The sequence below is a fragment of the Danio rerio genome, chromosome 17 (assembly GCF_052040795.2).
Source record: "Danio rerio strain M-AB ecotype USA chromosome 17, GRCz13ab, whole genome shotgun sequence".
NCBI classification, from domain to species: Eukaryota; Metazoa; Chordata; class Actinopteri; order Cypriniformes; family Danionidae; genus Danio; species Danio rerio.
In genome coordinates this window covers 15,200,899-15,217,159 of record NC_141037.1, presented here as the reverse complement: position 1 = coordinate 15,217,159, position 16,261 = coordinate 15,200,899, and the positions used below count along the sequence as shown (strand labels likewise).

Below are 16,261 nucleotides of genomic sequence, written 5' to 3'. Positions count from 1 at the left end.
TTTAAGCAGGCTAGGGTAACCCCACTGCTAAAGAAACCCATCCTGGACCATACGCTACTTGAAAACTACAGACCGGTATCCCTGCTTCCATTCATGGCCAAGATTCTGGAGAAAGTAGTGTTCAATCAAGTCCTGGACTTTCTTACTCAAAACAATCTCATGGACAACAAGCAATCCGGCTTTAAGAAAGGCCACTCAACTGAGACTGCCCTGCTCTCGGTCGTGGAGGATCACAGACTGGCTAAAGCAGACTCTAAATCATCAGTCCTCATCTTGCTGGACTTGTCAGCTGCTTTTGACACTGTCAACCACCAGATCCTGCTATCTACGCTCGAGTCACTGGGCGATGCGGGCACTGTTATACAATGGTTCAGATCTGACCTCTCTGACAGGTCATTCAGGGTGTCTTGGAGGGGAGAGGTGTCCAACCTACAGCATCTAAACACTGAGGTACCTCAAGGCTCTGTTCTTGGGCCACTTCTCTTCTCCATCTACACGTCATCTCTAGGACCAGTCATCCAGAGACATGGATTCTCCTACCACTGCTATGCTGATGATACCCAGCTATACCTCTCTTTTCATCCTGATGATCCCTCGGTTCCAGCTCGCATCTCAGCCTGCCTGTTGGACATTTCACACTGGATGAAAGATCATCATCTTCAGCTTAACCTCGCAAAAACGGAAATGCTTGTAGTTTCTGCCAACTCGACTCTACACCATAACTTTTCAATCCAGATGGATGGGGCAACCATTACTGCATCGAAAATAGTGAAAAGCCTTGGAGTAACGATTGATGACCAACTGAACTTCTCTGACCACATTTCTAGAACTGCTCGATCGTGCAGATTCGCACTCTATAACATCAGAAAGATCCGACCCTTCTTATCTGAACATGCAGCTCAACTCTCTCCAAACTGGATTACTGCAACTCTCTACTAGCTGGGTTTCCAGCTAACTCTATCAAGCCTCTTCAGCTGCTCCAGAACGCAGCAACACGAGTGGTCTTCAATGAACCTAAACGAGCACATGTCACTCCGCTGCTAGTCCGTTTGCACTGGCTGCCAGTTGCTGCTCGCATCAAATTCAAAGCTCTGATGTTTGCCTACAAAGCGACTTCTGGCCTTGCTCCTTCTTATCTGCTCTCACTTCTGCAGATGTATGTGCCCTCCAGAAACTTGCATTCTGTGAATGAACGTCGCCTCGTGGTTCCATCCCAAAGGGGGAAGAAATCACTTTCGCGACGCTCATGCTCAATCTGCCCAGTTGGTGGAATGAACTCCCTAACTGCATCAGAACAGCAGAGTCACTCGCTATTTTCAAGAAACGACTAAAAACTCAACTATTTAGTCTCCACTTCACTTCCTAATCTGGGATTGCCTCTCTGGATATCACACTAACTGTACCCAAAAAAAAAAAAAAAATACTAATACTTTCCCTCTTAGACTTTACAGACCTGAAACTTGCCTACAGCACTTATTCATTGTTGCTCTTATAGTTGTGTAAGTTGCTTCCTTGTCCTCATTTGTAAGTTGCTTTGGATAAAAGCGTCTGCTAAATGACTAAATGTAAATGTAAATAGGAGCTTCTGCTGTAAGTGTCAGTGAAAGATTGTCCGTCAAACACACACACAGTGAAATTGTGCGCAGCTTATGCGTTTTTAAGTAGTTGGAGCGTTGTAAATACTCACGCTCGTCTCCCTCGCCATAGTAAGCTATGAGATAAATGACGTCAGTACATAATAACCGGTTATGATAATTACTGAATCGATACCGAATTGTCCGCATCTGTATCATTGTGCACCGAAGAAACAATTAGTTTTGACACCCCTAGAACATAGAATAGGCTTTGTTCGTTTTTAAAGATTGATGTTGGCTTGTCAGGACAGTATCGATATAGGGTTATTTATTTGAAAGTTTTATTTAAAGCAAGTTTTAATTTGTTTGATTAAAATTTTTATGGAATAAAAAATGAATATTCATTGTATTTCACCAGATTCCTAATCTATCAAATTCATCCTCATTGTCTGTAAAATATATTCAAAGATAATGCACTACTAAAAATCAAATAGTCAATAGAACAAATCATTTAAAGGCAGATCTCAAAACACACTATGCATATATAGATCCATATATAGATCTTTATGCTCATTATTTTGCAGATATTTGTGAAAAGTGTATCAAAACCCTGACCAAAGCCATCTTTTTGCATTTGCATGTTGATTTGATCTCATGTTTGTCCAGTAAATCATGTGCAGCAGCTGTAGAAGCTAAAAGAGCAGCACCGCTTTAATACATTCTCAGTATGGAAGTGAGGAACACTTTACAGCTTCACGAACAACATCAATCATATGTATATGAAGCAATGCTTAGATGAGCCTTGAGTGCAGGTTGACAAAGGTGAACGATTTCTAAGTGATTTTCAAGCACTTGTGCAAAGTGTGAATGTGTTTTTAAAGCTCTTCAAGAACTGTGTATTAACAGTTTTCAGATGACGCTCATGCGTATATGCATTTGCGCGTTTAATACACAAACACCTCAGAATACCAATGAGATCAGGCTGGAAAAGGTGTTTTACTCAGCCTTATGAAAATGCATGCTTAATACAGCTTATGAAATGGTCCTAATGAGCCTTATAGTGGAATTGATTAAATGTAGCCATATGCCTGAGAACTCCTGTCAGTCTGGCGGTGCACATAATTGGTTGCAATTAAAGAATTAAGTAGAATAAATTTCGGCACCATAGTGCAAATCAGTGCAGTGAGTATCTGTTTGATTTCTTTAAGGAATGGCGACACCACAGGACTGAGATCTCATTGACGTATCCAAAATTACTCAGTATTCAGGAATGCACAAATAAGACTTAGTTTAATTACGTGTTTCTACTCACTGTATGAGATTTTTTCAGTTTCTGTGAGGTTCAGAAGTGTTTTAAACGGTTTCTGCTCCTTCAACAGACATTTAACTGACTATAAGAAACTTTGCAAGTACATGTCAACCTACACTAACCCCAACCCTAACACCAACCTAACAGTCTACTTATAATCGACTGAGAATTAGTTGGCATGTAGATGCAATGTAACTTAAATTCAACAAACGTACCATGAAAATTAAATGTGACCTTAAAATGATACAGGTTTAAGTGAAGTTTATTTATAAATAAATTTCGAGAGGATCACGTGCTTATGACTGTTCACAGCTGTCCCAGCATTAGCTCATAACCAATTATCCTATCTGAAGATTCCTAACTCACTATAAATAACCAGTTTTCTCATCTCAATATCTTCGTCTTGAAGAAGCTCCCCCACCCAACCCTACTTTCCCTCCTTTTAAATGGGCGACACAGTGGCCAGTGATTAGCACTGTTGCCTCACAGCAAGAATGTCCAATATGTTATATATGTCACAATATCTATCGCAAAGAAAAATAAATTGCAATGGCAAATTTTTCCAATATCGTGCAGCCCTTAAATGTAGTAAAATATGTGATTTTAATTAATATACAAAACATGTGTAGAGAATTAAAAAAAAAATTATGTATGTTTTTCAAACAAATGCAGATTTAGATATACAATAGAGTCTTAAATATTTCTTAAATCTATTTTTAGTGCATTATCTTTACAATTTGGTGGGTTGTGGGGATTTAATTAGTTCAAGTTTTTATGTGTAGGTAAAATGCACAAAATATTATGTAACTGAAAATGACTGTATACTTTATTAACTGAATCTTGTAAAAATACAGTATCTTCCTCCATCAAAGAATCCAGTAAAGGATGTATTTTGGTCTCCACAAACTATTAGGTATAGCATAACTGTATGTTTTTAAGTCAATATGTTTTTTTAGTTACTTGTTTATGTAAAATGACGTTTTTGTTGTATCGTGTAAAGTAATAAATACATCTGTCACATTATTAATAAACATTTTGTCATTTAAGAGCATTTAAGTTTAAAACAAAAGCCAAGTTTTCAGGCTTGTGTTCATTTTGAACTCATTTTTTGAATACCAAATAAACACAAAACAAATGCTGTGAGTTTCTGTGTTTCTCTGCCTGTTCTTCAGGAATGTTGACACAACAGGACTGAGATCTCATTGCTATATGCAAAATTACTCCGTTTTCAGCAATGCACAAATAACACTGTTTAATAGTTTTTTTTTTTTTTTGTTTAATCGCTTTTTTGCGGTTTTGTAAAAGTGCTTTAAATTTTTGCCATAATAAGCAAAAAATAAATAAATAAATAAAACAAGATACAGATACAGGCTTATTTGAATTAAAATGTAGTTAAAAATGTCATTTTAATTTATATGCAAAACATAAAGAAAAAAACTGTATGTTTGATTTCACAAGAAACGAATTAATCTACACTGTAAAAAAAATCTGTTAATTAACAGTTTCCATGTTTTCTGTTTATTTACAGTTGTGAATTGCATTATTGGGACCTTGATCTTTGCTCTGCTGACATTTGATGTTGAAAATTCAACTCTACAGTTTAACAAAGTGACTTTTTAGTAGTTTGAATTAATCAAATGTATAAGAATTACATAATATAAAACAATTTATCATGTTAAACTAGAAATGTTAATAAAACTAACTTTTACAACCTTTTCAAAAATGTCAATCACAAAAAAAAGAAAATTGCTAATTTTTTTTTTTTTTTTTTTTACTGTGCAGATAGAATCTTAGTTAGTTTAGTGCATTATCTTCACAATTTTGTATGCAGTGAGGATTTCATAGATTCAAGTTTATGTCTAGGAGAAATACATATCAATCAAACAATCCAGTAAAGGATGTATTTTGGTTTCCACAAAACTATTAAGCAGCATAAATGTATTTTCAAAGGTGGATATAGTTACTTGTTTATGTAAAATTTTTGTTGTATCGAAGTTTTCATATTTTCATGTCGTTTGGAGCATTTAAAATAAAAAAGGCAAGTTTTCAGACGTTTATTCAGTTCTCTTATCTTTATTTAACTCATTTTTTGAAAGACAAATAAATAAACAAACAAACATAAATAAATTAGTAAATAAACAAATAAAAACTCTAAATGACAGTGTTTTTTAATTAAATGTGTTCAGATCTTTGTAGAATAAAACAATGAATATTTTACTTAAACTGATACCCGATAAACCAGTAAATCCAGAGATACTGAGAATTGGTCCACGCTTAGAAGTTAAAAATGTCATTTTAATTTATATGCAAGACCTAGAGAAAAAAAACAAAAACAGTATGTATGTTTTCACAAGGAATAAATTAATCTACACTGTAAAAAAAAAATCTGTTAATTAAACAGCTTTCATGTTTTTTGTTTATTTATGGTTGTGAATTTCATTATGAGATTTTGATCTCTGCTCTGTCGACTTTGATATTAAAAATTTAACTCTTCAGTTTTAGTTTGCATTTTTAACTTTTATTGACATTTTTGTAGTTTGAAATAATATAATATATAAAAAAATAATCTAGGGAAATGAGTCTGTAAAAAAACAAGTGAGGTTTATTGCAAGGTATTTGTACAATAATATACAACACAAACCCAGACAATATATTAGTTTATCAGACAATATATCACTTCAAACTAGAAATAAAAATAAAAAGTCACTTTTTACAACTTTTTAAGGTTAAAAGTTGTTGGAAGGAAGATCAAAGTCACATAATGCAATTCAAAAGAATCAAAAAAGGGACAAAGTGAAAACATGAATCACAAAATACAGAAAACTGCTAATTTCTGAAATTTTTTTACAATGTAGATAGTCTTATGAATATTTTGTATTATTTTTTGTGCAAAGTTTTAGTGTAGGTGAAATACACAGCAAATTATATAACTAAAAATTACTATATAAATAATAATAACTGATTCTTGTAAAAAAAAAAAAACTATCTGTTTGTATTTTGGTTTTCTAGAAAATATTAAGCAGCATAAATGTATGTTCAGAAGACAATATGTTGTTTTTTAGTTAATTGTTTATTTAAAATGTAATTGTGTTGTATTATGCAAACTAATGATGATATATCTTTATATATTATAAATTAAAAGTTTTTTTAAGCATTTAAAATGAAAAGCCAGCTTTTCAGACATATATTTATTTTGAACAAATTTTCAGAATAACGAACAAACAAACAAACAATGAATAAATAAACAAGTAAATATAAATTAATAAATAATTAAACAAGTAAATATAAATTAATAAATTAGTAAAATAAATAAATTTAAATAAACAAGTAAATATAAATAAATAAACAAGTAAATATAAATGAATAAATAAATTAACAAGTAAATATAAATAAATGAGTAAAATAAATATATTTAAATAAACAAGTAAATATAAATGAATAAATAAACAAAAAGGTAAATATAAATTAATAAATAAATAAATAAAATAAACAAATAAATATATAAATAAACAAGTAAATATAAATGAATAAATAAATAAACAGGTAAACAAGTAAATATAAATAAATAAATAAATAAATAAATAAATAAATAAATAAATAAATAAATAAATAAATAAATAAATAAATGTTCATGAATTGTATTCAGACTTTTAGAAGTAAACAAAAATGAACTCAAAATGATATGAAATTTGCCCTGTTAAGCATCATTTCGGAAATAATTAAAAAGAAAAAAAAATTGAAATTTGAAAAAACTGATTTCAGAATTATTAGCCCCCTTTTGATTTTTAATTTATTTTTTTAAATATTTTCCAAATGTTGTTTAACAGAGCACGGAAATTTTCACAATATGTCTGATAATAGTTTTTCTTCTGGAGAAAGTCTTATTTGTTTTATTTCGGCTAGAATAAAAGCAGTTTTTAACTTTTTAAAAAACTATTTTGGGACAAAATTTTTAGCCCCTTTAAGCTATTTTTTTCTGATAGTCTACAGAACAAACCATCGTTATACAATAACTTGCCTAATTATCCTAACCTGCCTAGTTCACCTTATTAACCTAGTTAAGCCTTTAAATGTCACTTTAAGCTGTGCAGAAGTGTCTTGACAAATATCAAGTAAAATATTTTTTACTGTCAACATGACAAAGAGAAAATAAATCAGTTATTAAAAATAGGTTTCTATTATGCTTATAAATGTGCTGTAACAATCTTCCCTCCATTAAACAGAAATTGGGGAAAAAATAAACAGGGGGGCTAATAATTCTGACTTCAACTGTATATTAGTATTCAGTTTGTGATTAGTGATAAACACCATATGGACAAAATATATATTTTGACATGCTGTTATGAAACAAATAAAAACAAACAAAACAACAACAAACCCAAACAAACATATAAACCATTTTCCATTTTGTGCCAATCTGTGCCACTTAATCCACAGCAATGATCTAAATCAGAGCCTGTATGGGAACTTAGATTCAGATTTTCACATTCTCTTTATACACTGTACCAGTATAAGCAATGTTTATTAATATCAGCCTTTCATTTTCTATTATGTTGAAAGTATTCTGCCCTGGTGGGTGTTTATTGATTTGATTTAAATAGCTATCTCTATGATGTCTTGGCTGATTTCTGCCCTCATTCATTTTAATAACGCCTCAGTCCTTCCAGTGTAAACAGACACTTATGGTCTGCCATATCTCTACCTATATTTATGATTAAATCTGTCCTAGCCATCGTGCATAACCTGCTCACCCCTATAATTCTGGTTCAAACAGGATTTGCATCTGTTGAATGCTGTTGACGATTATTTATTAAATTCTTGCAAACTGCTGCATTGTATCGCAGGCGTTCTGGCATGACATTTTCTCTGTGAATGAAATGCTTTTGGAGTGGAAACAGGCCGTAGTGTGTTAAAAACAGAAAAGGCTGTGCTCTTGAATCGCCGGTTTCAAAGGGTTTAAATCCTCGGAGAAATTTTACCATCAAGTGGGATTACTTCTTGAGCCAGGAATGAGGGAATCCATAAAGATTTAAGCTCTTTGGAGTGGAAGTGCGGCTGTATGTTTTTTTTTTTTTTTGCAGGGCGCAGGTCAATAATGCCACTCAACAGAAAGACTGAGGGCACAACATCATCAGGAAACTTATGCCCACTTCCTTACTGGGTATTATATTTAATAAGTATTTGTAATAATAGTTATTTTGTTCAACTGCCAGGGAAATATTTTTCATTATGTTTAACTTGATGTTCTGATATAAATAATACAACAAAAAAAATAAATAAATAAATAAAAAAACACTTGTCCAATGAGTTGACTGATTACGTTGCCTAGTTAACATAAATATCTTTGAGCATAAACATTGTTAGGCTTCAAATTGCATCTTAAGCTCAATGGTATTATGGTATGAGCAAGCAAAATAACTAGTACAATATTATGTTCTGTCATCATGGCAAGGAAATAAGTTATTATAAATTAGTTATTCATTCATTTTCTTGTCAGCTTAGTCCCTTTATTAATCAGGGGTCGCCACAGCGGAATGAATCGTCAACTTATCCAGCACATTTTTATGCAACAGATGCCCTTCCAGCCGCAATCCATCTCTGGGAAAATTGTTATTAAAACTAATATGTTCAAAAATGTGGTAAAAACGCTGTTAAACAGCAGCTAGAAAATGCTGCACAGGATTTTACACGGTGGATAAAACTGATGTCTTTAGGTGTGTGTATATGAGAGAGAGAGATGGTGGGGGGGGGGGGGGGGGTGTTACAGGCAGATATTTTGTAAAACTGTATAAAACAAAGAAATAATTAAAATAAAATGTACTAAAACTAAATAAAACTTTTAAATAAAACTAAACTTTGTTATTTTTACAGTAATGTAGAAGTGTAGAAACATATTTAGCTAATTTTGTTTAAGATTGTGTCATCTTATATAGTTTATTTATTTGTTATTATTTTTATTTTATTTTGTTTCTAAAAATTATAATTTAACTTTAATGTATACAGTAATACAGTGTTCAGAATATATATATATATATATATATATATATATATATATATATATATATATATATATATATATATATATATATATATATAGCTGAATTAAATTACAGTAGTCACAATGAATTATACAGTCAATGAGAGAATGTGTTTATTATTTTGAAAGCATCGAAGAAAAAGAAAAGGGAATTGTCTCAATGGACAGTGATTTTATTTAAGACAGATACAAAAGTAGCAAAGAAATATTCCAGCTGTTTGTCAACATAATGTACTCTTGAGGCTTTTTAGTCAAGACTGTAGTAGTTAGGATTGCATCTATGCAGTATATTTATAAGGTTAGTGTCTATTTTTGAATATTTATAATTTCTGAGAGACAGCGCGTCAGCGGCCATTAGCGGGTCATTGAGCAAAGGCGATGATGTTGTCCATCTACAAGATAGTGACAAAGACAGCATAATAAACACTTACAGGAGGAAAAATACAGCCTAATTTTAAACTACAGCTCATTAAATCATTATAAAATGGTGACTTTCTAATGAAAGCCCTCTCTCTTTTGTATGATATAGAGCTGTATTTATACCATAGTAAGTGTAGTGTGTTGAGTTTGAGATGGGCCTCGCATATCAGGAATGTATGTATTTTGTGTTGGCCACTCTTTGTATAACCCTGAGTTACTTGTTGGTTTGCCACCTGTTTGTTTTTATTTATTTTTTGTCTAGTTCAGTAAACAGAAAGAAAGAAGAAATGCCTGCATGTGTTTGGCATTTTTCCTTATCGCAAACACAACAGAAATCTGGTAGTAATCGCATTGCTTTGGCTTTTTCAAGGTGTTTTCACACCTGACTGATTTATTTTGTTAGAATTGCACTAAAATTCATTTTCCCACTTGGTGTGGTTCGTTTGGGCAGGTTTGAATGTAGCAATCGTACTTGAGTGCGCACCAAAAGCGGCCCAATAAAGCGTACCAAGACCTCTTTGAACAGGTAGTCGTGGTACGCTTTCAAAAGAACCCTGGAGCACTTTGTTTGTGGTGAGAATATGATCCGAACTAAAAAAAAAAAAAAACAACTGCAACAAATACTGTGCCTTTTTGGACTTATCCAGCTGCTGTAGGCCGATGCACTGTGCATTATGGGATGTGGAGGAAAAATATTTGCTGACAGCGCCTTACCAACAGAGAGAGAGAGGGAAAACATTAGCTGATTGATCGTTGGTAATACTTCCGGAAGATGACCATGTCGCAGTTTAGCTAAATTAATTCACGCCTTCTGAAGTGACCTATGCGTCATCCCCATTTGCAATAGAACATTGTTTTCCAGCCACAGCCGCTCTTCATTCTCAAAATGTAGAGTTTGTCTAAAATGATGCACACAAGCTATATAGTATACTATGAGCAGGGATACAATCAGCCAGTGCAGTCGTAGCCCGATAGTCAAAAGCGACATTTTGTGTCTGCTGGTTTGTTTGCTTGCAGGATTTCCATTGACATTTTCCCGCACGTTAATTCCGACCAATCAAAGAGAAGTTTAGGAAATACGTTTAACAACATCTGGCCAATGAGTGATGTGGATTTTGTCACATGACTGCATTTTGTTTTGTTTTTTCAACTGTTTTGGACCAAAGCAATCAGTGGGGTGTAAAAACAACCCAAAGACAGCAGAAAATGCTACAATGTAGTAGTTGCCCTTTTCCAGACCAAATAAACCAAACAACAGATGTGAAAGCACCCTTAAAAACTTTTAGGTCAATATTATTATTAACCCCCTGAAGAAATCTTTTAAATATATCTTGTATTATATACTTAATATTTGCAAGCTTTTGAAGCATATAATACACATTATATAACATATTAATAATTGCTATTTAAAACCTATGATTAATTATTATGCACATTTGTACTTTATATATAAATGTACAAACATTTTCTTTAACCTTTAACTTATCTATCATTATAGTGCCTCTGGACTAATTGCTGTGCTGAAGAGTTTGCTTAAGACAGCAGAAAATAAACAGATACCTAAACTGTGGGCTAAATCACAATTGATTTACACCCAACAGGGAGAAAAACCCAGTCAATCTAAAGAGCGACTCATTTCAGATCCATTACACTGTGCTTGTGATGACCATCAGAAAACAGCAAAGTGAAGCAGACAATTAGTGAAAGAGGCTGGATTTACAAGACTGGAAATTCCCAAAGCAATAGATGCAAAAATGCTGTGCAAAATCCTTTTGAGTTCTAGGATTTAAAATCAAGTTTAAGAGGCAGATTTACTAACAGCTTGTGCCAATGCAAACCCTCTTTAGGCATTAAAAGACACTGTCAGGATTTACTAAAGACAAGCAGTGAAACATTAGTGATGAATAGGCACGGACAGTTAGTTCTGCACTGCTTAATGTATATGCATTTGTGCTAAATGTATGGATAGGAGAGTATTTAAATCAATCACGAATGAGATTTACTATGCTTTGATTTACTTCCAGTTTACTGGAATTTGTGCCATTGATTAACATGTATTTTATGCTGCAATAGAAAATCCATATGCATTTAGAAAAGATCATACATAAATTACATATGCGGCCAAAATTTTATCTATGCGACCTCAAAATATATTTGGGAGCATTCGTGCGAGTGCATAAAATTGTAGTCGTGCGACCGTTTTTTACAGCAAAATGTTCACCACATGCACAGAATTAAGGCTGATTTATACTTCTGCCGTCGGCGTCGCTGACGTGCACCTCTCAAAAATTGTAACTACACGTCGCAACGACGCGTAGCACAAGCTCTGTGATTGGTCAGCATAGTAGCGCTGACGAGTCTAGGCGGGACAGAGAGCCGCGCGAATGGCGCGAGCTGGACGCGAGCCCAATGGAGCGATTGATTACAAGTGTGGAGTCCCGTGAAGGAGCTCCTGATGGAAAGTTTTGTTTGGTGTTCACCTCATAGTTAAAGTTGTTGCACGTCTGCCAGTTCCTGCCTCAAAATGAGCGAGTTTGAGCCACTTGTACATCCCGGAAGTGTTCAGGAAAAGCAAAACAGCAGAGAAGAAACTCGACACAGAGAAACATTTAGACCTCACTGCCCACTAGCGTTTCGGAAGTGTTAAATCAGACCAACAGAGAGCGCGCAGAAGTATAAATGCACAGCTACGCGCGTTGCTTGCGCCGTGGGTCACGCAGGTCACTTGACGCAGAAGTATAAACCAGACTTTAGGAGGCATTCACACATTAAGCATCTTTGCACCTAAAAACGCCAATTGCAGCGCTCAGGAATGGTTTAAAACAGTTGACATGTCAACTTGCTGAAATAAACAAAGCACGCAATGCTTGCCCCACCTTCAAACTCTTCTTTTTGGCCCACTGCGCTAGAACAGAACACGAATGTATTGATTAATGTCAGGTTAATATCAGCTGTCATTCACTCAGTTCCGATGACAGGAAGCTACAGCCGCAAAAATGTAAAGGTCTGAATACGAGAAAATGAAAACAACACTGAAAGATTTAGTTTTAGAAGCCACCTAAAGTTACAAATAATGGCACATCTGATTAGTGATCACGTGATGAATGTTAATCCAGTATTTACACTTTTTAAGGAATGGATAAAAGACTTCGTGTTTAAAGTCCGCTATGAAAATGACTAAAGCCATTGGGACGGAGTTTTCAGGTAACAGTGTTTGCCACTGAATTTACACATTTTAAGCACGAGATGTTCTAACGTTATTTAATCCTTCATTTAATCATCACGATGCTTTACACAAAAGACTTATATTAAATATGAAAAAAGGGGTAACCTATGTGCCCTTTAAGTCCCATAACAATTCATAATGTAAATAAATGCAAATCATCTGTAAATCACAGAATACAGAAACTATATATATATTTTTTTAAATCAAATCCCTGGTATATAGTTGACCAACATCATCCCATCACGTACATTACAGCGATACATTATAAACACAATACTTCATAAGCATTAGAGCTCATCTTCACATTAATGTGATGTATGTGATTTCCCCGCTGGCCCGTCCACATTGAATTGAAGGATAAGCAAAAATTTATAGCTACGAGAGACAGCCATTTCTCAAAGCATGATCTCAAGGTGGGCTTTTGCCTGCCCTGTGCGTCTGGCCTCTGGAGACCCACAGTGACACCATAAATATTAAACATCTCCTCCAACACTGGAATATTTCTGTGGCCTTCAGCTCAAATGAAATAGTGTTAGAATAAAATGAGAAACACTCCTCGCGCAACACTTGTAATTATACTCCACACACACACACACACACACACACACACACACACACACACACACACACACACACACACACACACACACACACACACACACACACACACACACACACACACACACACACACACACACACACACACACAAGTAGTGTGTGTGTGTGTGTGTGTGTGTGTGTGTGTGTATATATATATATATATATATATATATATATATATGTGTGTGTGTATATATATATATAGTTTTTTATGTCTTTGTATATACTGTCATTTTGCTTTTGAAAAGAACATAGAAGCAATAAATATATACAATACAGCCGATATGCAAAACTTGTGACCTCTTTTTTTATGCTGACCTGCGTGTCCTCCACCTGAGCATATATTTACTAACACGTGTACTGTAGCATAATGGAGTCATCCCCATGTGATTTACTGCATACATACTCAATCATAACATGCTTCGGCTTTAACCCAGTGCATGTAGAGACTTGTGAGGGAACTCTGTGGTTGCGATATTACTAAAACAACTTACAAAATGGCTTTAAAATGGGTCTACTGCCTGATTCTTCTGTCTTTTTTTAGGTGACTGGTAAAGTATATGCAGCATATCAATATAAAAGTCCACAAATCCAATCCCCCCTAACATTTTGTATAGTCGGAGGGGTCCAATATCACAGCATATAAGAGTGTTGTGACAAGTAAAGGCTCATCATCATCATATTCATCATATATGGGTTGTTAATGTGGCATTTTTCAGAGTCACACATGACAAAAAAAGGAATTTAATTATAGTCATTATTTTATGCAGTAAATAGTTTACCATTTTGTTTGTCTTCCATTGACCTCTTGTAACAAAAACTGCTGTTATTATTATTATTATTATATATTATATTTTTTTAAATTAACATTTTGCGGTAACAAACCATTAACTATCACTACTAGCTTAAACTACTAATAAGCTGTTCATTAATAATTAGTAAGGTAGGTTGGGTTTAGGTTTTGAGTAGGATTAGAGATGCAGAATAAGATCATGCTTTATAACTATTAATGAAAATGTCATATCTTATTAATAAGCATGTAGAAAGCCCCTAGATAATAGCATGAACTGTGACCTAAACTGAAGTGTTATAATATATTTTTTAAACCTGTCATATGGTGTGACTGTCTTAAGCATAGTTCAATAAATGACAGCTCATTCATTCCTTTATTTTCTTTTCGGCTTAGTCCCTTTATTAATCTAGGGTCGTCAAAGCAGAAAAAACCGCCAACTTATCCAGCATATGTTTTATGCAGCGGATGCCCTTCCAGCTGCAACCCCATTACTGGGAAACACCCATACACTCTATGTAAATATATATATAATTTATAGTGTTTTGTTGTCCTTTGGTGTGACGCCACTGTTTATTGAAAATGTACGACTAATCTGACAAGTCAAGGAGAAAAAAAAAAGTATTAATAATGTCATTTAAAATAAAAAGCACTGTATAAAAATATCAGCCGAATGATAAAGATAGTTTGCTTTTATGCTTTTTGTATATTATTAATAGTTTCTATTTTTAATAGTTTTTCTATTTTTTTGCTGTGTCACACCATAGGACATTTTGAAAAAAACGGACTCAATTTTATTTTAAGTTTGTTTAAATCAACCCATATAAATTGTTTGCAACAATTTTGCACAAATATTATTTTCACTATATGTAATATATATTTAAATATAAAAAATGCAATATTTGAGTTCATATATATTGAGTATATATATATTGCTTTTCTAAGGACAGAAAAAATATAAGCACAACACTGTAATGGTGGAAACAGAAATTTATTTGATCACTTGTTACTAAAAAAAGATTTAAGCACAACACTGTTAGACCTGGCGCATGGTCTAACAGTGTTGTGCTTATTCTCTTAATGAGTTATGGGTGTGTTTTGAGCATAACATGCATTAAACCAATCTCATCTCCCATTCCTTTTAAAACACACCTCCTTTATTGACCCGCACACCCAAGAGTCCACAAAGTGGTGCAAATGGATTTGCTATTTAAACAATGTGGTGCAAAACGTGAAAATTACTGTTGCACTGGTCTGAAAACAGCAACATACACGTCTGGCACCTTATTGCACTAAGTGTATGATGGGGCCCAAGGTTTTAGTAAGTTTTGATGATTAGAAAAGTTAATGTTATTCAACTTAAACAATGTAATACAGCAAAGCAAGGACATTTTCACTGTATTTTCTATATTTTTTCTTCTGGGGAAAGTCTTATTTCTTTTACTATATTACAAGTGTCATCACATAGTGTAAATAAATCAAATTAATTAAATTTAATTTAAAAATATATATTTTTTCTGGTTTTGTACTAATATTTCACAATATTTCAGATAAATGCAGTCTTTGAACATAAGAGACCTATTTTCTTTTAAAGTAAAAGGTCATTAATGTGGCCTAATCCTCTCTTTTGTAATGTTTAGTAAGTATAAAGCTATTGTCTTTGAATGAAAGAGCCCGAGCTCAGTGGAGGTTCTGCTAATTGTTTTTGTCATCCACATTGTTAGCTTGTTCTCTCCAGAGCCATGAATCACCAAGTTACATTTTCCCTCAATGCTGCGAGAACAAAGCGGCTCAGAAAACACCACTGGCCTTATTTCTTAATGTCAGCTCATTTCAACAGTCACTTTTTATCCCTTTCAACTTGAATTCACAGTTAGCGGATATGAACATGATCGCAGCCTCAAACTGCATGGCCTACAGCACTGCTGATTGTCTATTGACGCATGCTGAACACACTGAGACTTTCACTTCAGCAGTTTCACAAAAGGCTGGAGAGTTTTATTATGATTTGATCAAAAACAGAAAGCGAACAGTAACATTATGGAGTTTTCCTAACATTTTAAAACACCATTTAACCGTGGTTTGTTCTGTAGCCAATCAAAAAACTTATTTTTTTTCATAACGAGCATATAATATAGACCCTAAAAATGACGTGACTGCATTTATTTCAGCCAAACGACACTGAAAAAATATCTGAAAACTTAAGTTTTTGTTTGGGGTTTGTTTTTAAACTTATGCTTTTAAATTGCATTTTGGATTCTTTCCAGTTTTACAAAGGCAGGAGAGTTTTATTATGCTTTTAACA

General features: G+C 33.6%; 1 protein-coding gene and 1 long non-coding RNA gene across 18 annotated transcripts in view; one reads left to right on the top strand and one right to left on the bottom strand.

Annotated features, from left to right (window-relative positions):
• Nucleotides 1-16,261, bottom strand: part of LOC147833032 (uncharacterized) — a 248,845-nt gene that overhangs the window by 11,916 nt on the left and 220,668 nt on the right. The window lies entirely within an intron of this gene.
• The window catches only part of LOC147833033 (uncharacterized), a 219,557-nt gene that overhangs the window by 166,459 nt on the left and 36,837 nt on the right, over nucleotides 1-16,261 (top strand). For 2 of the 5 annotated variants that reach the window (XR_015513163.1, XR_015513167.1), the window contains one exon: nucleotides 4,412-4,939. The exons of the other annotated variants lie outside the window; for them this stretch is intronic. This is a non-coding gene — a long non-coding RNA (uncharacterized LOC147833033). Of the gene's footprint in view, nucleotides 1-4,411; nucleotides 4,940-16,261 lie in introns of those variants that run through there. 5 annotated transcript variants of the gene reach the window in all.